We start from the raw sequence: 22,069 nt of genomic DNA, 5'->3' as shown, positions 1-22,069 counted from the left end.
TCCTAATGTCATATACTATATCACTCAGATCTCTTCATCAAAGGTAGATCAGGCACAGATCTGCTTGGCTTGCAGTATCATACCATGTTCAAATTGATTAACTATTCAATTTTCTCAGCAGCCTGGAAGTGTGGGTAATGGCTATTATTATTATTCAATGCAAGAGGGAATTGTGGCTGAGAGACTACTTAGAGTACAATCAGGGCAGTGGTCTGAGAACAACCTGGCTACCAGGCCTCGTTCTGACCCCTATAGCTTCCACTCAGCTGAAAAACAAGATAAAGACTCAATCCACATCATGAGAAAATTTATACAAACTGCCTGCCTGCCCCAGCTTCTCCTTCAAATGCCTAGAGCTGCCAGAGCAATATTTCATAAGTGACCGCAATAATTCTTTAAACCACTTAAATGCAAATAGGCAGCATTTTAGTAATTAGATTGTGTGGTGCCTACCCAGGAAGCAAGTCATCCAAATCTGCTATAGTTTTCAGCATGATGGCATGAGCAGCTACATCAGGTTGGCCCCAGCTCTGCAGTAGTTCCCTCCTCCAGCCGCTCCTTTACTGACCTTGGGCACATCACGTCGTTCATAATCCTGCAACCACCAAGCAACAGGCTCACTGCCAGCACCCCAAAGGGACTGCATGGCTGCCTTGCCCCTAAAGGCTAAAAGGCCTGGGTTTATCTGAGCCTTTTGGAAATAGGTTTTTAAGTTCTCATGGATGTACGTGCACATGAATACACACACAAGAGGTTACTGCATGTTGAATACCAGAAAGATCACATGTGTTCTATCAAGCAGTATTTACTCTTTTCCTGTTACAAGTTAGTCTGTATTGGTCTCTGCTGGTATGCCCTGGGAGCACGCATGTGAAGCACCATGAACGACAGACTTCTCGAGGGGAGTGTTTACATCATAGCGGACTGTGTCCTCTGATTTCCTAAAGGAGAGCAGCTCCCACTCTCTAGATAAATCTGCAGACACTACTTCCATTGTGCGCTGTAAACTGTAGCAGGATTAAAGTCTGACAACAGCACAAAGAGGAAGGTTTAGTTTTCATATCCAGACATGCGGCTGCTCCACAGCTTGCGATTACAGGGATCAACACACCTTAAGTGCAAGAGATGAATCTAACTGGTGAGAACCACCTTCTAATCACAGTGTCTCTTGGAGTCATGACACCAGAAGAGATGTCCCTCTGGTCTAACCAAGCACGGCCAGTCTTACATTTCTAAGAGTCTTTGGTAACCAGCCAGCCAGTGATGATGCTTAAGCTAAAGTGCTTAAGAAGAGCAGGCAGAAGGAAGGTTGACACCTAGAAAATGCAGCAGCACTCTATATTGACTCTTCACAAGTTCTTCCTCTCCCCTTCTTCCACCATTTTCCCTGTTCTCCTCCACAGACAGCCACCCCTGAAGAGTGGTTAAACACCTCCTTTTGAGCTAGAGGTTTAAAACCAAATGTTATGGTGAAATCAAATTTCAGTACATGCTAATTTGAAATTATTTCCAACTCCAAAACATTCCCTGGATTTTCTTTAGCTGCACACCAACAGCTTTTGTTGCCTGCAGAGTAAATATGGCACTTCTCAGGCCAAGCCAGTTTTCCAAGCAAACACTGTTGGGCGACAGAACAATGCCATTTTTAATAGACAGACCTGGGTGGGAAAATAATGAATAAAATGTTACACCAGCATCGGCAAACATTCCCCTTAAAAAACACATGCAGACAAAAGAAGTCTTAAGAATGGCTGTATATGTTTGGATAAAACTCAAAAACATCGAAATTAAAAACCTGAATTGACCACCAGAGGGCTCTGGGCATGTGTGAGAAATGATCGAACTCGACTCCTTAATTCATACCAGAACACCTGAATGCAAAATATCAGTCAAGTCTCCTCATTCACTGCATTTCCTCCTACAAAGGAGCAGTAGTAGTAGTAATAATAATAATAATCGTCATCATCATCACTAGCAAGACAAAAAAATATTATCGATAGATTTTCTGGAGAATAAGGCCCCAGTAATGTGACTGCTGTCTCTATGTCTTTACATGCAGGATTACCAACCACCTTGCACTGTCACAGATTGAATATATCAGGAAAACAACAGACACTTTGGGAAGCATGAAGAGAGGAAGGAAAAAAAAGAAAAGAAAGCAAAAAAAAAGAATGTTTCCTTGGGAGATCATCATTCATACCGTATTCAGAGCAGCTATCTTAATTCTCAATGGTGCTGCACATAGGTGCACCTATTTACCAGCTGGCTATGGGAAGAATGTGATCCTAAACCCTCTAAATCTAGGTGAAGATACAAAGAAAGATCTTTCTTCAGCACAGCAGCTTTTAGATCCCGTGCTGTATGCCAGCAGCAATAACCAAGCTGCATAACATGCCTTGTTCCACTGGAGACAAATTTTTCCCCTGAGAAGCCCAAGGGATGTGTAACTCAATCAACTAATCTGGAGAAATGGACAGTCATACATTTAGGGCTACATACTGCTTGGGAACTATGAGAGGATCAATGGAGATGCTCCTAAGGGATTATGTCTCTTACCTCTCAGTGATTTTTGTGGTGATTCTGACACTCAGTTAGAGAGGAGGCATTTAATCTTTAAACTGCTGACAGAACTGAGGTCTCAAGGTGAAACTCAGCCATATGCTGAACAGCAAACATCCTTACTGGTGCACATCCTACCAGCTGCTACAACCAAAGATGATGAAGATAGAATAAAACCACTCTGGGAAATGGTCAGTAAACAGGAGCCTCTACAATATCTGATTAGTGAACTGTTAATGTTGTGCCTCCTTCCAACTTTTCCAGGCAGAGTCATGACCCTGTATCAGCAGGTAGTGCCAAAACATGGGGAAAACACAGAGAAAGGAGAGTAGTTTGCACTATCTATCATTCACTGGAGTCAGCCTGCAGTGCATAAACTCAGACAACAGCAGAGACAATAATTCTTACCTGGACTGAGCTGCTTTCCATCAACCCCCAGCCAGAAGAAAGAGAACCAGGAATAGATGCTTGCTTATGCCAAGCTGGGTTTTTCAAACTGAGCTGGAATGTTAGAGATGAGAGCACTTGTTTATTTATTTTTTTTTAAAAAGGGTTCCTAAGAAAGGTAGGTGTCTCCTCATCAGTCTTTTTTAACTAGCTCCTGGGGGCATCTATGGACCTCATAAGAAACTAACCCTGGACACATATATCTTTACAAAATCTGATTTGGTATCTAAGTTAAAGATGCTGACCCTTAGGTGTCCAGCAATCCATGGAAGGCGAGATTAACTTCATTTCATAAGCATCTTTCGCATGGAATGTCCCCACTCTGTCTCAGTTACTACAAACTGCAGTAAACTCAGCTGGAAATCTTGCCGGGACCCAGCATTGGGCAAGCTCGAGGTACATACATTGCTACAAGTCTGTAACCTGTGGGGCTACATGAAGCAGCCAGCACAGAGGAACCTTTCAGTTTGATCTACTTCAAAGAGAGTTCCTACCTATACTTTCAAGAAAGGATCCAGGAGCCCACAAGGCAACAAACCCAAGACGCATCTTGCACAGATATCCAGCAGATTTCTATTCTTAGAATGATTCTAGTATAAAATATTCCCCAGTTTGTCTTGCTGATGAAGATAGTTCTTAAAACTGGATATGATGAAAGATGCCATCACAGAAAAAGTGCTATCTAGGATGCCCAAAGGGGGCACAATCACTGAGTGTGAACACAGCATGTGTCACAGTGTATAAGCAAACAACAACATTATGCTCATGAGCAATATCTCTTAGAGAAGCCGAGCAGTATCTCCCAAAGTAGCCAAGCTTCAATTATGCATACTCAAGGGGTATGGGAGGGTACTGATGATTGCATTTACTTGTGAGGATGTTTTAAAAAAATGTCCAAATGACATTAATATCTAATTCCCATTTTTGAATTTGAACGAGACCTGTGGGGCAATATTTATCATACTGATTTTAGCTGTCCAACAGTTAGGCATCTGGGCAAAACTAATTGTTTGGTTCAATAGTAGAAGGGGAGAAACAGAAACATCCAGAGGGCGATTCAGTGGGTCTGATCACAAAACAAAAAAGAAGAGGGCAGTAATACTTGCTCAGTGCTCTGTGAGGTGGAGGTATATCTTGTCTTGTTCAAGTTACAGCATGACCTCACTGGAGCGTGCTGTTGATTCATGTTTCTCTCCCTGACCATGAAAGGATCCCAAACAACAAGCTGTGCTTAAATGCTTAAATTTTCTATGAGTAAAGTTGAACAAGATGAACCCAACCTCCCTTTCTATCAGTTTGTTAAAATACTCAGCTATAAAAGAAATAGGAGCAGCTATTCTAGAAAAAGGCTTTCAAGACATACTAAGAAAAATTCTCCCTTTAGTCGTTTTGAAAACGAAACAAGAATAATAGATATTTCAACTGTTCTGGCATGAAAAGATGTTAACAGCATGGCACTTTTATAGAACTCTGAGACGACAAGACTGATTTTCCAGAAGTAACTTTCAATTTCATTATGAAAATTCCCTGCACATAAAAACCCCCAAAATACTGCTTTTCATCCCCACTCGCCAGGAAAAATGTCAAGAAGCCATTGACTTCTGCAAAGCCAGAGCTTCCAAAGCCCAGCAAACTAAAAGCCTACAGCCAGTGCAATCACAGCGCAGAGGCAGCTCCTTTGGAGGAATTATTCTGCAAGTTCAATATTGAACTGGGCAGCTAAATTACATATGAGACATGACAGAATCCTTCATATAAGCAAGGAGACTTGATGCTAGTTAATCTACAGCAAGATGGTGAGAGCAGTGGTAAGCAGGCTGAATTCAACCATGTAGGCAACTGAAGATGTCCAAGCAGCACTAGCTGAACAGAAGCAGATGGGATATGTCCAAGTAGAGCTAGCTTGCCACTCCTGATTACTCCTGGATGCACCCATCCATCTACCATAGCATTTTTAAGAAAAATATCACTTTGCCTTAATTTTGTAGAAAAAAAAAATCTATGATTTTGGGAACTAGAGGCAGCTTAAACAATGGCAAGTACAAATGCCTCTCAGCAACGAGAAAATTCAACCCAGAGGAAATAGAAGAAACTACTCCCTCTGCCTGCTCTCCCTTCAGCCAAGGCCATGTAGCAAGGGGTGAAAGAAAATCAGTTGTTCTGCACAGTCAGGTATTGTCTCAGGGGCGTGACTGGGGAGTCAGGGCAGTGGACAGGTAAAGGTGAGAGCAGCACAATGGTCCTGTATTGGCTCCCAGACAACCTGATCTGGGACCTGGGCTAGCCTGGCCTCTTGTCTCCTGTCTGTGCCCCCAGACAGCAAGGTAGCTAAAAAGGCACAGAAATGCATTGCTTTAGTCAGTGTTGAAGTCTATCCCTTCTATCATCACCTTCTTTGTAGTAAGGTTTAGCTCTCTCCCCAGAGGGGTATTCCCAGACGTGCAAGAGTGACCAAATGTGAGCAATAAAGCCTTCCAACATCTCATGTTATAATAGTGGGAAAAACTATTTATTATAGGTTCCCATAGTCCTGGATTTTCTTGTGAATGACATAATTTTTTAATGAGAACGGATTCACACACTCTTATCTTCTCTGTGCATCTTCCACAACACAGACATGTGGATCCACTGTGCCAGGCATCTCCAGTCAAAACCCATGTTCCCGCCTGTCCTAGTACAGACACAACAACGAACAAATATGCCAGAAACATCGCAAGCAAAGGCCTCTCTCTTACTCACTTTCCAAGGAGCATCTTGCTAAAAGAGTCAAAGGCTGAAATTTTCCTTGAATATCCTCTTTCTTAGTGGTGCGCAGCAATTCTACAGCATCTCTGCCATGCATAGGCGACCATACAACACAGAGCAGCTGAGTGTGCTTTATAAGGGGCATAAAAGACATGTGAAAATGCCTTGCTGACCTCTGCAGTTTAGCACCAGTCTTCTGCCTCTACCAAAAAGTCAATACTCTTCACTTTTCCCTCTTCCACCTCCTTCCTAGAGAAAAAATCCATACATTACTGTAAAATTAGGACCAAAATTGCACTGAAGGATTAGAGGGATATAGCACACAGGAGCAAACACAGGTGCTGCTTTGCTTTTCTGACACAGAATGAGTGATTTGCAAAGTAGCCAGAGTGACCAAGATGGGTGTCTCAGAGGACAGACGTCATATACTGCTCACACTGCAGCACATCACTGACCAGGACCTTGCCAGCAGAGGTGACCAAAGACAGGAAACCATGAGAGACTGCCACATCTCCCCTCTGTCCCCATCCCCTCCTCCCTGAAATCCAGCGTGGAGCGTCCTGAGGGAAGCCCCATCTGCTTCTCATTCCAGACCATGTCATGTCATAATTATTCCTAATTACGCCTCATTTAGCTCGATATGTACCAGATTGGGAAAGATGCCCTAGTGAGAGTGAGCATCTTAGACGGCTGCAGCAGCAAAAGCGAGAGGAAGTGCAAAGCAGAAATTAATAAAGAGATGCGAGTTGTGGTACCAGGAAAAAGAGGGCAGCAAGGGGCTCGGTAGAAGCAGGACACAGCCTCAAACAGAGCAGTGTGCGCCCTGCCGCTTCCTGCCCCAGGGTGCCCGAAAGGCTCTGGCGGGAGGCACCTGGAGGCCCTGGTGTGTGTTTGCCCCAACTCCTCACAACCCAAATGTGTTCTGGCTGACCCTTGGGCAGAGAGGGTGCTGGTGGGTCCTGGTAGAAGTGGGGCAGAGGAGCTGTTGGTGGGCTCTGCTGGAAGGGGAGCAGAGGAGCTGTTGGTGGGCTCTGCTGGAAGGGGAGCAGAGGAGCTGTTGGTGGGCTCTGCTGAAAGGGGGGCAGAGGAGCTGTTGGTGGGCTCTGCTGGAAGTGGAGGCAGAGAGGTCACTGATGGGTCCTGCTGGAATCGAGGCAGAGAGGTCACTAATGGGTCCTGCTGGAATTGGGGCAGAGAGGCCGCTGATGGGTCCTGCCTGAAGGGGGGCACAGGAGCTGCTGATGCATCCTGCTAGAAGTCTGCTGCCAGACTCTGATGAGGGGTAACTCCACAGGAACTGAAGCCCTTCATAAGTGATTTATAACGGCTGTGCTTGATGTACTGCAGGAAAGCTCCAGTCCACACCAGCCCACTCCCCCTTATACCATGCAGCAATCTTTCCTGCAGATGCCCATATACATGCAGCATCCACAGCTAACGCAGCAGAAGACACACTGAGTACAAGGCAGCTGATCCTCCAGGACGTGTGCTGAGGACCACGTAGCTTCAACACAAATACTGGCGGCTGTCTCTCTTCCTTTAAGTGCATCAGCCGTAGGTCAAGGCTGAAATGGCACGTGCTAAAGTGCAGGGACTGGCCACAAGTAAACTGCAGGAAGGTGCAAAGCCATCAGGGATGTTGACCAACAGAGGCTGGTTTGAAAGGGGCACTCACTGCTTTGCACCATTCTGGGGCTCACACTGCAGAAGCCGCTGAGAAATCCTACTTCAGTGTGAGTCAAAAGCAATGACATAACAACAGCATCGCTGTGGTCTGAACAAAAAGACATTTTTACAAAACATTTTGAGGCAGGTGGAAATTTGCCAGCATGAGGACAAACCATGAAGAAATGGCATCTTCATATACACTGCTTACTTTCTGAGAAAAACCTTTATTGCTCAGGTCTGAGCTCCTGCAGCTAAAATGGCTGTTGAGAGAGCCAGAACTCCACTGTAGCTGACTGCAAGCTGCATCTCTGAGCTAATGCAGGCATTGCATCTGCAATGCCTCTAGCCTTCCCCTCTGCTTCTTTTTCCTCCTCAGGATCTACCTTCTGAAAAGCCCACCAGGGAGAAAGGCCTGCATTCATCTTGTCCTTCTAGCTCACTGCTCCTCTGCTGCAAGGGGATGAGGTCAAATTCTGGAGGGCGATAGGGAGGCAGAGCCACCTGCAATGCAATCAAACAGTTGCTGTGGGAAGAAAACGGGTAGTGAAGGTACAATGATTTGCTGGCACAAGCTAAGCCAATATAAACAGTTATGCTACAGGTGTCTGTGCTCTAACAGATTGCCTGACTGAAATCAATTGTTTTGTAAACTGATTTAGTTAAATCTGTATAAAACTGGTGTTTAAACAAGCCCGAACACTGTTTAAAAAGCCATTAATAAAATATATCACTGTAAAACAAATACATTTTACAAAGGCTTAATTTTTGCTGACTTTTTGCTGATGACCTTTCCCCTTGTATTTCTTTTTCACTCTGTTCTTTTCTTTAGAGGTTGTACATTCTTCCATGCCATGGCTGTCTCTCTCTTTCTGTACCGTACAAAAATAGGGTTGTCTCCATTCGAAAGTGTGCAAGTCCACCTCTAGCATTTCTCGCTATTGTGCAAAGTAAAACTGGGGAGATATTTATGCATTTTTATACATAATTTATTCAATAAGATTCAACTCAAAATAATGTTTTTAAGCAGATATTGAACGAAGTGGTTTGTGCTAGATCCAGCCTGACCCCTTTCCTTCTTTCCAAATCAACCTCTCTCACAGTTTAGAGTTATTTAGTCACTTTGAAAAGATTTTCCTTCTTTTCAGCAGGGTCACCTTTTTAAAAACAATATTTTTATTTTTCAGTACTTTTAAGTCCTATTCCAAAATCACCCCAAATCAAATCTTTAGTTGTGTTGAAAATTGACTATTTCAAAATCCCAAGCTATTTTCACAAAACTGGCCCAAATGCCCAATTAGTTCAGTCTCCTCCACCCAAGCCTCTTCACTTTTTTTAAACAAATGCAGAATATAGTTAAACAACAATAAGATGAAGTTACTGAACCCCTAGCAGAAGTCAACAACAATAGGACTATTATAGGTCAAAACTTCTCTAAATATGTCTTTTTTTTTGTGGTCTTTGATTCATTTAGAGGAAGAATTTTGGCAAGTGCTTCATGCATCCAGCTGTTTCCACATCTGCAGGATGCACTGGATCCATCATTCCCTTGGGAAGGCTGGTGAGGGGTGGCTGGAGCAGCCTTACGAGCCAGCAGAAATTGTCACAAGAATGAAGTAAAAAGAGTTGCACTTGAAAAAAAGGCATTGAGGGGATTGTAGCAGATTTCATGTATCAGGTAGGTAGCTCTGAAGGAGGTAGAAGGGGCCTGGTAGAAGCACAGAAGCAAGGTGGACTGGGGCTGGTCTGTAGAGGGGATAGGAGGCAGCTTTTGGACAGGTAGGGAAGCAGGAAGCATTTAAGCTCTGAGACAGCAGTATAACAGATACAGGCTCTGGGGTGAAAGGGGCCAGCAGTGCTCGTGGGGCAGCTAGAGGAAGCACCTCTATCTGGGACTCCAGTTTGGTGGACAGAGGTACATCCATTGCTTGTGCCTCAATCAAACTGCATACACAGGCAGTGTCCCTCTTCCCTGGAAAGTACCCTAGAAGGCAGGCAGCCTGGGTGCACAGCCTAACAGCACATCAGTGCAGCAAAGGGCCACAAGGAGCCCAGCCAGGCCATGCAGCCTCATGTTGCTGCAGTCTGAAGAGCACAGACCCTCCCCTGAGGAAGAGGGTATACACACAAAATCTCCTGGGAGACATTGTCACCCATGTGCTCCCAGCCATCCCAAATACTTGCTCCTTGTCAAGCCCAGAGCCCCTTTCCACTACAAGATGAGGCTGCAGACTGGAGCAGGGGGGTGGAACCTCATCCACCTAAGGTTTCAGCATGGGGGTTGGCTCCTAAAAATCATGCCGGTAAGGCTGCTCTGTTTGGAGGAATGCATTTAGAGTAAGTCTTGTGTATATTTGGCAGGGATCACAGTCCACAACCACCCAGCCTGGTGATATAACTGCAGACCTCAAGGATAGACAGTCCAAGCCAGGATTTGTGACTGTTTACCTTGACATCCATTTGGATACACTCCAAGTGTAGACAAGGGATTGAAATGTCCAGATTATTTGCCCTCATGGCACCAACGCACAGACACAACTACTAGGAAGATTAGAGAGATCCCATCTGCTTAAACCGCTCCCCTTTTCCTGCCAGCACTGATCATTCTCCAATAACCCTGACTACAGGGATTTCAGCCCCAGTGCCACTAGATGTGACTGGCACCAGCATGATGATTATATTTCACATGGGAACATCCTCTCAGCTCTGTGCAGTCCATCTCTGCTCTTTTCATCACAGCAGTAGCCACACCTCTGCCGGTGGGGCCTCACACTTCAGGCCCTATCAATGGTCCTCAGCTGCTGTTGTGCAAGTCACTATAAAAACTACAGCAGAAAGATGGCTCTTGCCTTATTTTGGCTGTTTAACCAAACTGAGATGGTCAAGATCATAAGAGAAAACATCAGAAAATAGAAAGAATTACAGGAAATGTAGAACTTAGTTGTCCTCACACAATTGCGAGTTGTTATGCTAGTTTTATTCATACTTCAAAATGTCACCTCTTTGGGCTGTGGCCAGAAATATTAAGTTCTAGTCCATGCTGGAAAAATAGAGCTTTTGACCAAAAGTACTTTTACTAAGCTTTAACTAAACCGTTGGTTATCTGTAATTGCTATAAAGTAAGAGACACTCTGTTCAGACCTGCATCTTTGGAAGGAAACACAATAAGTAATTAGGAGTTTACAGTGTTATAACATAATGGTTTAGCTTCGAGCACCTTCCTTGGTGGTAGAAAATTCTGTCATTAGGCTGTGAACTCGGAGTGTGGTTTAGAACTTTTTCCTCCCTGTGTCATTTGAACCTGGGGAGCAAAACCTTCCGTGACTTCAAGTGCTCAGTGTTGTGGTTCTGCTCCCCAGAAAGAGGACACCTCCCACAACCAAAGCACAGCTTTGACTTGCGAACAATGTTTTCCATGGACTCTGTGGGAATTTCGCCAACGCTGAATCCATCAAAACCTTTTTCTAGCTCAAGTTACGGGTCTTCTAACCAAATAATGACTTAGCTCAGCCTGATTCCATTTGAGAGCACAGATAAGAACACAGGAGAGACTAATCTCCCTGGGAGACAGTCACACATGTACGCTGTGCTATTGCAATCTTAAGCCTTCCAGCAGTGCACACATCAGCCTCTGGTAATGTTCCCCTCTGACTCTTCTCCTAGAATGCACCAATTGCTACAGCTGATGTGGAATTAGTGATGATGACTGATGACTGGTTTAGGGCATGTCTTCCCATACTAACAAAGAGGAGCAATTTGAATCACTGGAAAACTCTCCTTTTAGTTTTCTTTCTTTCTGCGTTGGATGCAACACCCATTGAGACTGGTTGTTGTCTACCTGCTCTCTTGTCATCCCATCTCAGCATCTCAGCTGTGAGATCCAGCTCCTGTTCTTATTCTTGGCAGGTAAACATAGTAACCCCGTGCTTTCTGTGGTGGTTTTTGATGTTCTAGCTTATTTTTTTGATAGGTCAGAGGAAGCCTTCAGTGCTGTCCAAACCCCTGCTGTATTCAAATAAATTGCCTTTTTCCTTTTTTTAATCTTCTAGAAAACACTGTTTGACCTCTAGGGCTGACAGTTATTCCCCCATACTCAGAAGCAACAAACCCCAAAACCCCTATGTACTTTGTAGGCAGCTTGGCAGGTAAGAGCAAAGGTACCCGAAGCTGTGATTGTAGAGGGACACATAAACAGCAGACGGAAGCAGTGATGGGGGAGATGTGTTCGTAATAATGTGTTCTGCAGTGCAGTCCATGAATGTTCAGGGGATGCACCATTAAACCACTGACAAAAGACCCTTCTCTAGGCTTTTCACAAATATTTTCACAAGCCAGGAGTTGTCTGTGGACTGTAAATATCTACCTGCTGCAGTGGGACATGCATTGTTTAGAGGAAATGGAAGAGCTTGTTAGAGGAATAGACTTTGCAAAGAAATGGCAACTGTACTGCATAGTAAGGACTATCTCTAAAATTCAGGGCTTAACTGCTACTATATCTCTTCTTAATTTTATGTATTGTTCTATTCAACAGGTAAAACTCTAATAAGCAGATACACCCAGCTCCATGTGATGAAGAAAAAAGGCTGGGTTTGTAGGTTTCACAGCAGAGACTCTGAGTTATTGTAACTGCTGAGATGGAAATCATTGCTGTGAAAGCATATTTCATCACTTTCTTCCCATGAGTGGAAATCCTTACACCTCCTGCCTCCTCAACTCCAATACCCCAAAAGACATTCAACTGCATTGCATAACAGGGAAAAACTTCATCTCCAAGAGAGGTCCACGACAGCAGCACTTCTCCCTCACCCTGAGGGAGAGCATTTGGATATGAGCAAAGGAACTTTATATCACATAAAGCAAATTGCTGTTTCTGAGTTAGATTTGCCATAGAAAGCCTAAGCCATCAAATGAAAGACAAAAGGAGGGAAGGATAGCAGAGACAGTCAGTGGAGATGGAAGAACAATTTTGTGGGTTGTTTTTTGTTTGGGCTTTGACGAGTAAGAGCATTGGTCTTCCCTCATATGATGCACAGTAAATGCTGAAAGGCCAAGCAGAATAAAAAGGGGAAAAGGGCCTGAAAACCTTCAATACATTATTGAAATATGAGAAGAAAAAGGTTTTGTTTCCATGGCAACGGAGCCTATGGTACTTCTGCTGGAGCAATCTACCAGAGAAAGAAGACTTTTCCTGTTAGATGTACCAATGAAATGAAAGATAATTAGAGACCCCTTCTCTCAAATGGGTGCATTTGCAAATATTCTACTTGATGATGTAAGTGCTCAGATGTTATATAGGACCCAAAAATGGGTGTTTCCACACATAACAGAATGTAGGTGACTGTCACAGGCCAAAAGTCTATGAAGACGTAGGTGCATTGTGATTTTTTTTGCCCTTCCACCATGCTTCTACAGTGTATGAACACAGCTCAAGGTGCCAACAGAAACCTAAGAGTTAAAATCTTTGTTGACTGCAGAATTTGGATTATAAATTGGCAGTTCTCTTCCCAGATAAGAGGACTTATTTCCCATCTGTCACCTGCCATTGCCTGCATATGTATGTGTCAAATCTGGGGTGCTCCATAGCAGCTGTTTTGCAACAGCAGCATGGCATGGGAGAATTCAAGAGAAAAAGGGAATATGAAAGAGGAGAGGGAACTTATGAGTTGCAGAAGATGCTGATAGAAGAAGAAGTAGAACAGGACTCCAAGCATAGCTTTCATCCTCTTGCAAAGAACATCATTAGATCATCTCTTACTAAAAGTGATCAGCTTTAATACTATTTGTAATTATCTGTCTATGGTATAGTGATGCTCTGAAGCTCAAAGGGAGACCCTTATGCGTGTTGCAAAAAAACAACCTCCCAAAACTTTTGCCCTAAAGAACTCGAAATACAAGTGAAGAAAGATTTAGGTATTTGTGTTTTGCAGACTGGAGGCGGGGATGAGGTGTGAGAGGTTAAATCGCCTCATGTAAAGTTGCACTGGAACTTTATGATGGAAGTGGTTGAACTTCCAGCTCCTGACCTCCATCTAAATGTCTAATGATACAAATATCTCCAGAATAGTTATCTCCATGTATTCAGCTAAAGAATTCAGAAGACGCAGCTCAGCTACTGAGACCCAGCATAATCATAGAGATGGAATAAATACAGGCAGCCCAATAGCTCATGGCCGTGGAAGTGGGACAGACACTCCTCTGCCCATCACGGTTTCAGCAAAGATATTTTCTTCCAAAACTAGGAACAGCACCAACTAAACAAAAAACATAACCAGGCATCTTTCAGCCATAATAGCATAGGGCATAGAGGAAGCAGGAGAACATCTACTGCCTGTTCAGCTGCAGTATAGTCCCTTAGGGCAGCAATAGCCACCCTCTCTGGTATTTTAAGAGTCAGACTCCGAAAGGACAAGCTGGTAAAAATTACGATTGTGCAGGTCTATCTGGTGTCCTACCTCCTGGTTTTCCCTCCACCTGACTAACTTTGGGGAAAGGAAGCATGGGAAGGAGGCAAGTGGACACTGAAGTGAGCCAATAGCTACACAAAACAAGTACATGTGTTCTCAGGTACCAGTGCCAGGATCAGCAGCAGGCGAACATGTTGCAAAACTGTGCTCCAAATGAGCAATCTTAGCACTTCTGGATCCTGAAGGGAAAAACATACATAGGTGTTAGGGCATGCACAGTAGTACCCTTTCCTTTCTGTGGGGTAGGAGCTGGCAGTAGATGCCAACCACAGTCTGAAGCTGGCAAAGTAGTTACAGAAAACAAACCAGGCAGAGACCAATGGCCACAGAAAACATCTTTGCATTGCAAGGGTTTCCCTGTTTAGTGCTACAGGCTGGCCTCCAGCCCCTCTTTCATCTCACTTAGTCAAGTGCCTCTCATTCACCCTGTTTTCATGTTCTGCCCCAGTCACTTTTCACAGATTTCTCTCGTAAATTCTCGGGACACACAAAATCTGCCTGTCTGCCTAGGGTATAGGTATTGTGTCCTCCAAGGCCCAGCTCAGGGAGTTCACATGTTAGAGTTCAACATACAGGACCCTGGAGGGGGAGAAGGGGAGAAGAAAAAGCTGGAAAAGGCCTGAGGGGAATTGGAGCACAGCTTTCCTGTGAACACCTCCAGGGCATGGAGTACCTCTTGGCCCAACATGGAGAGCATGCTAGCTGGCTGGCTTCAAGTCAACATAACACTGTAATTCTCATCTGCCCAGTACTAAATTATCCCCTTTCATTACCTCCTTTCCCTGCAAAAGTTAGAGAAGCATAGGGGCCATCTGAATATTTGGTAGCTTTATGTAGCCACAGGCTGTTCCGAATACAGAACTGGTTCTCTAGGTCCAACTCATGCTAGAGGTGCCCCCTGCACTGAGGAGCAGGAGTCAGTGTATAGCCTTGCACACAGTCTGCCCTAGTGGAAAAAAAGTTTTCATCAGCTCTTCTCTGCTAGAGGAGCTGCACCCAGCCCATAATCATCTCTTCCAGTCCAAGCTAATAAGTGGGCAGAGAGCTCAGTACCTTCTCCCTCCTGAGAGGACACCTCACTCACAGATGTGCACCTAAATGAAGTGTCAACAAATTATGGAGGTGAGGCAGAAGATCATTCCTACAGTTCCATTTGCAAGATAACTTATAGCATCTGCTTCTGAATTCAAACGAGTGCAACGCTGCAGCCTTTTTAACCTGCTTCTCTCGCTGCACTGTCATCACCATCTTCTGGCTGTTTGGGGAGCATCTGAGAAAGGGAAACACAGCAATGGACCTCAGGCCAGCTACTAGCAGACGCTTGACTAGATTGCAATAGAGACTATAGCTTGTTTCATTGCTTGCAGTCTCAGCAGAGGGGTCAAGAACTGAGATAGTGTGACAGAGAATGTATTCCTGCTCCCACCCAGCAATGCTTGAAGGATCAGAAATCAGGTGTAAGAGTCAAAAGAAAGCACAATATTTTTTCCAATCTCGCATAAGGAATCATGGGATAAGTGACACTAATATGCCAAGGAAAAGTGACCCAAATGTGCCTTTGTCACATTTTTGCACTGGGACATTCACTTTGTGTACTTTGCCATGCATTGCTACAGTGCACCAGGCCAACCTACTTTTTAAGTAGCAAAATCTTTGTCCAGCCTCAGTGGTGTGGGTTGCGGTTAAACTCTCCCCTTGCCTATACCTGATAGACTGAGGCATAGAACAATATCCCTGCTTTGCAGCAAATGCCTTGGTCTCTTGCTCCTGTACGCTCCTTTCTCAACAGCATTGCATCTGTCAGCCCTGTGAAACCTGGGTTTCTCACCTACAGCCGGACATGGACATCTCACCTACAGCTTTTGCTACTGGTAAAAGGTAGGGAACAAGATGCTAATCCCCCTTCAAAGCAGGATAATAACTCCAGGGGTATCTGTCTGATCACCTGGTGCCCCCTCAGAAAACAGATGAGTCGACAATCATTCCAGTCAGCCAAGGTAAATACACTTTCAGAGTCTGGCACCTCTGTTCTAATTTGCTTATCTCTAAGAACAGTGTGAATTGCCTTTAGAGGTCCACATGCCCACGTCTTGGCCACTGAAGTTACAGAAGAGATGTCCCCCTTTCTTCAGTAAATGATTGGATTAGGCGCTTTGATGCTCTGCCCACAAGAAGTATACAAGAATCCGTATGGACTGAGACACGTTGTGTTAAGTCGTGGTTCACACCACGATGCAAGCTGTGGCTGAGCCACTCGGGCAGAGCTTCCCAGTGCCTGCTGTCCTGCGGTTAGCGCCTCCTGCCAGGGGAGGGGGCAGAAGGACAGCAGCAAGAACTGCCACCCTGCAGGACACTTCTTCTGACACTTCTGCTGCAACTGGACTTCCAAGAGCCCATCTGCTCCTCTTCCTCCTCCCTCTCAATTTATGCAAAGCAGCTCATTAGTCCCATTAGAAGCCGAGCACCATCTCTGATTGTTCATCAGTGATTCCTTTGTCGCCCCCAAAACTCCTGTTGAGCCTCATTAGTGCTGCTAGGAAGCAGGGGAGCTGCTTGGGTATTTATAGGAAGGGTAGGACTTCTCTGCACTTTATTGCTGTCTAATATCCCTTCTCCAGTCACCACCTCTTCCCTTATCTCAGCCTTCCTCACAGAGCCTCCTCTTACGGGGGGCTTATCCAGGGAGTATATCTAGACAGGACAGGTCTAAACCGATTGTTTTGAGTAAGGGAAACAAGAAAGCAAGCTGGATATATGCAGAGGCTCAGTCTTTTGTCGGGAGGGTAAAGGCTCACATGGGGCTGGATACCTGTCAGTGGGGCTGTGTGCCTCTGTGCATACACATATTCGCTGGGATATCTGCAATAGCGCACAAATGAATGCAAAAAGATCACCTTGTGCATGCCCCCATCTTGGGGAGGTATGTGCCCCAGCTACAGGCATGGCAGCTTGTGCATGTGGTACCTGCATCAGGGGCTGGATGTGAATGCATCTCCAAGCCAAACACTCACCTCCCTGCCTGTAGATCAGTGGAGAACTGTACCACACTGCCAACAGCACCCCAGGCAGCGACCGCCTTGGTTACTTACAAGAATATTCTTTCATGCAGTGCTTAATTATGGAGGCAACTAGACAGAGACTAATAATTCTTGCTAATGCAGGGGTTAATAATCATTCTGACAGCAGGAAATATTCAGCTTCTCTGGGAAGAGAAAAGATAATGTGAGGACAAAGAGAAGGCTGAAGAAAAAACACAGAACAAGCAGAGGAGGAGGAAGGAGGAACAAAATCCTAAATCAGTTACCTAGTACAGACACATTTATGACTTCATAAATGGAATATGCTTAGTGTCAGCAATCTTTGCCTTGTAGCTTCATGATGATACCTCTCCCTAGTCAAAGCCATAGGCCTTGATTGTGCCTGCAGTCAAACTGGGTGACATTTTAATACCACTTTTCAACTCAAGATTGCATCTTCCTTCCAAAGGGTCCCAAGGAGTTTTTATAACCTTTCCAGAAACATAATTCATATCTCATGGCCCTGAAATGGAGCCTGTTCCTGAGGGAGATGAGCCAGCTACAGCACTGTGCAAGAGTTCTGGAGAGAAAGCAATTACAGCTTCTGTATCACTCTGAAACCATGGGGTACATATGTGCGCATATGTGAGGAGGGGAATTTCAAGGCAGCAGAAAGCCATTGCAGGGTATGGGTGCTGGCCAGGAGCTGCAACCAAGTCCTCAGCTAATATTTAAGTTTGCACTGGGGAGCTGTAAGAAATGACACGTGATTCAGAGCATGGCAATCCACTCCTTACCTCCCTGGTGGAATATGCCCCTGCAGACAGTTGGACCTCTCTGTGCCTGGGAATGGCTCTTGAAAGAGGTTGCAAGCCAAGGTCCCAACATGGGTACTTGTTCCAGATCAATCACCAAGAAACCAGGATATGTTTCCAAGTGTCTTGAACAAAATCGAGGTCTGTGAAATGGCAAGACACTCTTTCAAATTCCACTTGGGGGTTTCAACCAGGTCCCACTACTTTCCCCTTCAAAACAGTGCCTTGCTGGGAGCACTGTACTCCCACATTTTTCCTGGATGCCTTCTCTTTACCCACAGCTGGCATGAAGACCCAGGCTGAAACGGATCTCCTGCTGGAAACCATTTACCTACCAGGCTGTGTTACACCCTGAACTGTAATGCACTGTGGCTGGTGAAACGTTGCCCTGTGCTGTCCCCTGTGAAGTCTTTCTAGCTCCTCACTGAGGATGGCAATGGCTGATAGCCATGAGGCAGGGTTGGCCTTCGCTCTCTGTGAAGCGCTGCTCAGCGTTGTCCTATAGACCTCACAGAGAGCCAGCATACTGAACAGACTATGAACAAAGGCCATGTAAGACTTGAGCAAAGCCCTCTATACCACAAATCTGTCAGGAATCGACCCATCCCTTCCTTTGCCACCGGACTGCTGCAGCAGCAGCCCAAAGTTGTTGGGGAATGACTGTCCTCCTACATAAACAGAGACCTCTTTCTGGTTCTCTAAGCAGGAGCACAGCTTTCCCTGCCTTCTGCAGCTGAAGACCATCATGCATACAGTATTATGTTTGGATATCTTCTTCACCTTCCTCACTGCTGCATCTCTCCACTTTCAGCTAATTTAATTGGCTGCTCTGCTTATGAAGAATCATGGTGTCAAGACACCAGGAATAATACTTAGCACGATATTGCCATTTTCACATCCCAGAGCTGTGCAAACATTAACTAATGCTAACTCTTGATTAGCTGCGAGTCACTGTAAAGTAGGTAAGGTTGATATTAGCCCCATTTTTTAGCTGATGACACTAAGAGTAAGAAGCCCCAAGTCACTTGTCTCCACTGTGAAGCTGAGTTCAGCAAAAGCATCAGGATGAAAATAGGCAAATATGTTTTCTAGGCTGTTTCAACGTCCTGGGCAACATTCTGGCCTCTCATAAAACACCCTCAGCAAGTTTGCAGGTGACACCAAGCTGAATGGTGCAGTTGCCACAGCAGAAGGATGGGGTGTCATCCAGAGGTACCTGGACAAGCTGGAGAAGTGGGTCAGTGTGAATGTTATGCGGGTCAAGAAGGCAAAGTGCAAGGTCCTACACCTGGGATGGGGCAATCTGCAGTTTCAATATAGGATGGGGGACCTCGTGACTGAGAGCAGGCCTGCAGAGAAAGACTTGGGGATGCTGATCCATGAGAAGCTCGACATGAGCCGGCAATGTGTGCTTACAGCCCAGAAGGCCAACTGTATCCTGGGCTGCATCAAAAGAAGCATGGCCAGCAGGTCAAGGGAGGTGACTCTGCCCCTCTATTCTGCTCTTGTGAGACCTCATCTGGAGTATTTTGACCAGTTCTGGAATCCTCAGCATAAGAAGGATATGGAACTTTTGGAACGGGTCCAGAGTGGGGCTACAAAGATGATCAGAGCGCTAGAGCACTTGCCCTCTCTCAAGCCACTTTAGTCAGCTGTAACTCCCACCTTCAGTCTTCTACCTGCTCTGCTGTGGTTAACTTCTTACACAGAGGTGGCTGCATTTCCCTCAAGGATGCATCTACTGGGTCTTCTTTCACTGGTTTGTTTGGAAGGGAGCCTCAGGTTTGAGCTGAGTAGTTCCCACATACACAGAGAAAGAAGTCAGAGTCTCTCTCTTGGCATGCATTCTGTAGAAGTTTCTCTGTTTAGTGTTGTGTTTATTAGGACAGAAAAGGTTGGGGAAGTATCACAGCCAAAATGATTGTTGAAAATAGTTTTGTCCAATATCAGGAATGGATGGGAAGAGTGGTCAAAGGTAGCACTGGCTGAATTTGATGATTCCTGAGTGGAACAGGATGCCACTGTACAGTCCTCTTCCTTTGTATCATGTTGCCACTGTAATAAAACCCAAGCGCACTCACATCTGGGGAACAGTGAGCAGTTCTGGTTCTTTCTTTCCAGGAGGGCAGAGTGGAGTAAGAGGAGGCATGGAGAACAGCAACTAAAATGACCAGGGGGATGGAGCAGCCACTCTGGGAACAGAGATCAAAACGGCTAGGGTCTTTTGGTGAGAACTGCTGCTCACCAAATGCCGTGGTGCTCATGACATACACAGGGAAGGCACTGCTGAGAGCAGCCAGGCTCCTGCACTCTTCTGAAATACCATCTCTCATGGCACCAGAGGAAACCGAGATGTGGGCTATAGGGGCCATTGTTCTGACACAGCAGGTTATTACATTTAAGTCACATCTGTATCACCCACAGTAGGTGTGCTTTTATGCAAGCCCAGCCTATAGAGAGACATTTTAAACAAATGAAAACCTGCAGCCATCCAGTCCCAGCAAGTACCAACCACACCTTGACTCAGTCATATCTCAATGTGTGCAGTGAGCAGGCAGGTAGAGAGACAGGAAGGATCTAGGCACTCTCTAAACATTGACTCATTTATAAAGCCACAAAACTGCTCCAGTGTTACCTACTGTAGCCTCGCACAGCAGGACTTGTCCTTGAAGTCAGCAGGGCTCTGGCTGAGCAGAAGGAATAAAGAAGACATTTTGCATTCAGGCAGCACATATATGCTCCCACTCTCTGAGAAAATGGGGTGGAGGAAAAAGTGTATAGCACTTCAGACACTTGTGTTATCTGAGCACCCTGAGGTGAGGTGCTTAGAGACAGAGAGGAAGACAAAATTGCAGTCACTTGCAGTCTCCCTGGGATGACGAGCATTGGGTCCAGCCAGCAGCCAGGAGCCTTCTGCCAATTGGGATGGAAGCTTTGCTTCTCCTTATTGCACTAGCTCAACCCTCTTTTCCTCACTATATGTATTTAATAAGCAGTACTCAGTCTGACAGCTGTCTTGCAGCTCTCACATGAGTTAGAGCCAGAGTTTACAGAGAAATGGAGACAAGGAAGGACTTGTATAATCTGTAGAGTTTCTCTGCCCTCATTCATAGCCTGCCTTCTTAATATTCCTAATGCACCTTTGCCTCAGGACTACAGCCACCCACCAGGGCTTGTCCATTCAACCTAGTGTGTACAGTCTTTGGTGACAGAAGACATCATATGTGTGAACAGGTGGTAGAGAAAGAAAAAAAGCAGAGGAGGAGAGAAATTATCCCTCCTTCAGTTACATTCTGTATGGAGAGGAAAGCAATATCAAATTGAGGAGCTTTAAGAATTAATTTAACCACAGGATTTGGAGCACACACCTACCTTCGAAGGGCTGTTTGTGAATATTCCATATTCCTCACACAGAACATCATCTTTTTGGTTTTAACACACTTTGCCTCCTTTGCTAAGAACCAGAGTGCTCTGTTGTTACACAGATCTCAACTAATGCAGCAGAGTTCAATGAAAGACCTTACTGGAGGAGATGATTCTATTCTAAATCACTGATTTCATTCGCACTCATGCTTCCATGCCCATGTGTTCTCAGGCATCAACAGGTCTGTGCCTATGTGCTCCAGCTAGGACTCCTTGCAAAGGCAGGAGGACAAGGGACACAAGCTAATGAATCACAACATCACTGGAGTTCCTCTTAGACAGGTGACCGTGGGCTGGTGTTGGATCTGCCTTTCATTCACAGTGGTTGTGATCTTTTGTCTCCCCACCCTGTTCCATCTCTCAGAATTATTAGGAAATATTGCTGACATTAATTTTGTTTAGTCTCCTTACCTGGATGTCCTGAATGGCTCCGTGCTTGTCCTTTATCTTAACTGTCAGTGGCTTCAGTCTGTCTCTTGCTTTATTCCCAGTCTGGGTGTTTTGAGAAGCTGCAAGATGTTCTGTAATCTTGATAATCTTTTAGATTCAGTGTCATCAACAGCTGTCATTCCTGTCCTTCTGCCATGTCCTCTAGTGCTGTTCATACCCATCCATTCCTTCCTTAATGTTTCTGTTAGATCTCTACAATATCTCTGGCTAAGACATAGCCGCAGCCCACACAGCTTCCATCACTATGCCTAGAAGATCCTATCATAGAGGACAGACATTTTAGACGCATGGCATATTTAGCTGAAGAAAAGCTGTTTCCCTCATTGGTGATTTTTGTGCCTGTAGGAAGCATGCTGTAACTACACAGTAACCTGAAACGTAGAGTCCATCAACAGGACTTTATCCTCTAAGAGACGTGCGTGTGTATAGGAAACTTGTCCCTTGGCTGACCACTATTAAATCTGGACTATGGGTCAGGGTAATA

The 22,069-nt window shown here is 45.1% G+C and overlaps 1 protein-coding gene across 1 annotated transcript in view; it reads right to left on the bottom strand.

The window, feature by feature from the left end:
• GSG1 (germ cell associated 1) overlaps positions 1-21,788 on the bottom strand; it is a 92,476-nt gene extending 70,688 nt beyond the window's left edge. The window contains exon 1 of the mRNA XM_054057019.1: positions 21,547-21,788. The gene's annotated coding sequence lies outside the window, so the exon portion shown is untranslated. The remainder of the gene's footprint in view (positions 1-21,546) is intronic.
• Positions 21,789-22,069: the final 281 nt, after the last annotated feature.

Source organism: Cuculus canorus, chromosome 1 (genome assembly GCF_017976375.1).
Source record: "Cuculus canorus isolate bCucCan1 chromosome 1, bCucCan1.pri, whole genome shotgun sequence".
Taxonomy (NCBI): Eukaryota; Metazoa; Chordata; class Aves; order Cuculiformes; family Cuculidae; genus Cuculus; species Cuculus canorus.
The sequence above is the reverse complement of the archived record's forward strand: the minus strand, read 5'-3'. Positions and strand labels throughout refer to the sequence as shown.